At 52.9% G+C, this 5,026-nt stretch overlaps 1 long non-coding RNA gene across 2 annotated transcripts in view; it reads left to right on the top strand.

The window, feature by feature from the left end:
• Positions 1-24: 24 nt before the first annotated feature.
• LOC106725833 overlaps positions 25-5,026 on the top strand; it is a 34,265-nt gene continuing 29,263 nt past the window's right edge. The window contains exons 1-2 of one of the 2 annotated variants that reach the window (XR_001361815.1): positions 25-242; positions 2,276-2,379. This is a non-coding gene — a long non-coding RNA (uncharacterized LOC106725833). Of the gene's footprint in view, positions 243-584; positions 608-2,275; positions 2,380-5,026 lie in introns of those variants that run through there. The other variant, XR_001361814.1, reaches the window with a different exon arrangement.

Here is a 5,026-nt window from a genome sequence, read left to right as displayed (position 1 = left end):
AGCGCCAGGGCGGATAACGGGGCCGTGGCTGCGGGATAACGGGACCGGGAGGCGGATAACGGAGCCGGCTGGGCGGGGTGGGAGAGCAGAAAAGGGGCGAGGCCGCGGGTAACGGACTTCGGAGAGGACGAGCAGCTGGGGTCGGTCTGGAGATCCGTGTGACCCCAGAGGGCCCTTCCCGGGACCCGGGGCCGGAGGTCGGACGGGGCGCAGGAAATTCCCGGGGGTCCCGCCTCCCGCGGGTGAGGCTGGGGGTGACGGCTCCTGGCCCAAGTCCCGGATTCGAGGGAGGGGTGTTGGGGGGAGGACGCAGAGGGGCTTGCACCTGCGAGCGCGCGTGGGACGGGGACTCTGAGATCAGAGGAATAATCATGTTTTCGGAGACGCACTGCTCAACCTCCTCTCACAAGTCTTTCCGATTTCTGATTGTTCCTTGTCCCTAACCCCTTCTCCCCCTCGGGGATCCCTGCATTCAGACGCGGTCCGCAGCGGATCACGAACCAAATGCATGCTAGTAGTTTCTGCAAAGTGCGTTTTTACCCACGGACGTGCGTGGTCCATACCGTCTGAAGGGGCCACTGTGTCGGAGGCAGGGAGTGTGTACTGTGTAAGTTGGTGCTGGCTCCACCAGAACCTCTGGTCCCTCCTCCTCCCTCCCTGATTGCATCATTAGTGCTAATTGAGGGGCTTTCACACGCCAGTGCATTAGCTGTTTGGAGTGAACTCCCCCCTCCTGGGAGAGATAAGCCGCTGCCCCTCCCGCTCCTGGCCCTCCACCTCCCCATCGCCCTGGAACTGTCCACCCCAGCTCCTCTCACCTTCCTGGGCACCTTCCTGCCTCCCTCTGGTCCCGGACTGATCAATCATATTCCTCCTCCCCCCCCCCGCCCCCCCCCGCAGTGTCAGAGATTTCCTGGAGAGGTGTCAGGGAGGGGGAGGAGGGCCCAGGACCTCCTCTTTAAGGGGGTGTCGGGGAGGGGATATTTTCCTACAGGGGGGCCAAAGAAATCTGGTGTTCCTACAGAGCACAGAGTTACTGTCATGAGAGAAAGGACAGAGATTCTTGGACATGGAAGGGCAGAGGAGAGAACTGAGTCCTTGGTCTCCAGCCTGTGATCCCACCGAGGTTGGGGCACCCAACCCTGGTTCCTGGGGTCCCAAACACTCCGAGGGCTGGGGTCCAGTCTAACTTAGCAAGCCTGGCGGAGGCAGAATGAGAGAAGCCACGATTCCCCTAAGAACCTTGGGTTTGCTGGAGTCCTGTCTGGTTCAGTTTAGCTGTTCTGCCCTGCACTGGCCCATGGCTGCTGGGGGTGGGGGCGGGGGGGGGGGGGGGGTTTGGGGGGCGGGGAGGGTGTGAGCAGATGCCCTCCCCAGCCCTCACACCAGATGTCTCTGGTCTAATTAACTGTGCTGGGAAAACCAACCTGGGTTTGTAAACAGAGCTACTGGCTAAAGTCAGCAGGGAGCAGCAGCAAACAGCAAACATTCCCCTCACACTCAGCTTCAATTCAATCCAGCCCCCTGGGGAAGAGGAGAGAGCCTGGCTGATCAGGAGGCCTCCTGGCCCACAGCTGAGTCAGGGAAAGCCTATCAGCCTCTGTGACCCCAATATGGCTTTTTCCTTACCAGTTCCGGAGGGTCCCCTACTGGGGAGGAAGGGGGATTCTGGGAGGAATAGAGTTGCTATCCCATGACAGGCTCTGACCCCCCCCTTTGGATCCATGAGGGGGCCGTTGTGGGGGACAATATTCCTTCCAGAGCTTTCTTTAGGGCCTGCGCTGCTCTTGGGTCTTGGAGAAAGAAGCCTCTGAAGTGGGTAGGACTTGGCATGGTGGGCCTGTAACTCAGAGCTGGTGAATATAACGCGAACATTGTTAAGTTCGTTACACATCATGTAGGTATTATAATAACATGTTCCAAAATTAGATAATTATTCTTTGCCAAGCTTCAGTGTTTCTGTTATGGTTTGAAAGTTCAATGCACACAGGGGCCTGAGAAACAGGCACAAATGTACGTACAATGCGCACACATAAGCCCCGGAGCAGCAGCCTCACACGCAGGAACAAAGGCATTTCAACTCTTTCCTTCTCACACTCACTCTGTCGCCCTCACCAGCTCTCAGACACACAGACATATACAATCTTTGATGGAAATAGGTTTTTGGCCTCTGAAAAAAAGGACTTAACTTTCTGAACAGATTAGAGTTTCTGAATTGGCAGTTCTTGAGTTCTTAACCAAATTTTGCTCGTTTGCTTTTTTTTTTGCCACCCAGGGAGAGGAATCATCCTTTGAAAGAATTGAAAAAGACACAAAAACCGCTGCTTCAGGCTCCAGGTCTACAATCTGTCCACCTGCTCCACCCCAAAGAACTGGCAGGTCAGTATCCTGGGCCTCCCAGACCAAAGTCCTCAGGCCGGTGTCCAGCTCAGAGTGCTGAGTGCTCACACTCAGGGCCCAGCACCCCTCCGACCAGAGGGTCAAGTGCGAAGGCTCAGAGCTGCAGATGCATGAGGTTTCCCTGCTCCTCCCTCTGCTTACCACACCCCACCCCACACAAAGGCTAACTGAGAGAGCAATCCTTGGGAAGGAGCAGATGGCTCCAAAATGCTAAATTTCTTTGGAAATGTCTTTTAGATAAACAATTTCTACATGTTTTGTCAGATCATCCTACGCTGCCTGGATTGTAATACCAACCTTTCAGCAGCCCTCTTTTTAATTTTTTCAAATTTTATTTTAGAGAGAGAAAGGAAGGGAGAGGGATAGAGAGAAAGAAACTTCCGATGAAAGATGTGGATCCGATACCTCCTGCATGCCCCCTACTGGGGATTGAGCCTGAAACCTGGGCATGTGCCCTGACCAGGGAATGGAACTGGGGACCTCTTGGTTCATGGGTCGACGCTCAAACACTGATCCACACTGGCCGGGCTCAGCAGCCCTCTTAATTGTCTACCTTTCCCCTCCAGCCTAGGTCTCCAACACTTCTTTTGGAGAATAGTCATCCCTTGGTATTCATGGGGGGATTGGTTCTAGGAATCCGTGAATAGCAAAGTCTGAGGATGCCCAAGTCCCTTATGTAAAATGGCACAGTATTTGCGTGTAATCTATGCACATTCTCCCATATACTTTAAATCATCTCTAGAGTATTTATAATATCTAATATGTAAATGTTATATAAGTAGTTGATATACTGTATTGTTTAGGGAAGGATGAAAAAAAAGTCTGCATGTTCAATACAGACACAACTATCGTAGGCCTAACTACACGGTACACGTCAGCAACAATGTAATGTTTTCACTCCAACTATTTTCTATCCATGATTGTTTGAATCTGCGGGTGCTAAACCCGCAGATGTGGAGGGCAGACGGTATTACTCTCCAGCTCAGTAACCTGGAGCATAAACTGAACTGAGCCTCAGGCCTCTGTGAGTGGGCCCTGCCCTCCACCCTCTCATTTCCCTGCACAGAGCCAGGCTCTCGAAGACTGGTACTTGCACTGCCTCCTGACTCACAGCCGTCGTTCGCATTCCTTTTTACGTTGCCCTCCCACTTCTTCCTTCCCGAAATGCCCTCTTCTAGCCTTTCCACACACTCTTTGCTGGTTGCTTCTTCAAGGTCTCCCAGGAAGTAGTGAGTTCCAAACAATGCCTCTCCAACTGGGGTGCCTGGCTCCCTGGGACCGTGGAGGTTTATTCTGAGTTCTGTGGATTTATTTCCTTTAAAAAGAAATGTTCAAAACTTCTCAGGTCTTGCAAAACTTGGTGTAGAGTAAACTTGGAGTCAGAGAAACCTGGGTTCAGATCTTATTAGCTGAGTTATGTTGGGCAAGTAGTGTTCGTTTTCTCATTAAGAAGATGGGAGATAATAATAGTACCTACCATATAAAGCTGTCGAGTGGATGATATGCAAAGTTATATAAAGTGCCCGGCACAGGACACACCCTCAGTATGTGTAATCTATTGCTAGTATTAACAATAACATTAAATAGACACCTGTGATGACATGTTAGGCAACCCAGTTGGCTGTAATGCTGCCTGGAGGCAGAAATGACTTTACTTTCCATCTTGGTTTCCACTGGGCTCTCTCTGTGCCTGGAATTTTCACGTTTTCCCAAATCAGCAAAGCAGCAGTGGATCAGAAGAGGCCTCACTGCCTTCCCCACCCTGCGGTGAGCTGTGGAGGGAAGATCATGAATCAGGACCTGATTCCTGATGCCACGGTGACCCAGAGCAGGGAAGGCCTGGGCTGAGAGCTCTGGGGGCAAGAAGCTGGGGGAGGGATCGGATTCAGAAAGGAGGGGACAGGGAAAGGGGTGGAGCCAGGCAGCCTGCTCCTCAACCCCCACTCCCCTCAGGTAGGAAGTTAAGTGGACGTTTCCAAAATATAAAAAACAGATGATGAAGGTCAGGTTTCCTACACACGGGGGAGTGGGAGCCCTGAGGCAGAGTCCCCAAGAAATGATCTGAGACAGAGATGGGGTCAGCGAGAGAGAGAGAGAGAGAGAGAGAGAGAGAAAAGACAAGATAGACAAAGATGCAGAAACAGGGAGACAGATAAAACTCCCCGAATCCTGAGAAGGGTAGTCAGACAAACACAGAGCAGAACGCCCTGGCTCAGGAGAGCGCTTTCTACCCGTCTCTGGAAAAGAGCTTAGTTCCTCTTCGTGGGTCTCAAGATGGGAACATGAGCCATTGTGGTTCCATGACCCTGGCAGAGGGTGAGGCCCTCCGGGACCCCAGAAACCAAAAGGCTCTGTGGGCTCCCAGGGCTCTCACTGCCCAGGCTGGTCTCTCCGTCTGTCTGGGCCTCCAGGTCTGTGATCCAGTGTGTCCCTCTCAGTCCCCCTCCACCCTAACCTCCCTCGAGCCTGGCTCTCTCATCCTCCCTCCTCCCTCCTGCTCAGCCTCACCCACCAGCCCAGAGAGATGCTCTATGACAGCTGCTCTGTCTCTCCCTTTCCTGGCTGTCTGAGATGTGTTTCCTGTCTCCTTCACTGTTTCCTCTGATTGGAGGAGCTGGTGGGTGGG

Source organism: Myotis brandtii, unplaced genomic scaffold, assembly GCF_000412655.1.
Source record: "Myotis brandtii unplaced genomic scaffold, ASM41265v1 scaffold191, whole genome shotgun sequence".
Lineage (NCBI taxonomy): Eukaryota > Metazoa > Chordata > Mammalia > Chiroptera > Vespertilionidae > Myotis > Myotis brandtii.
This window is presented reverse-complemented; position numbering and strand designations above follow the sequence as displayed.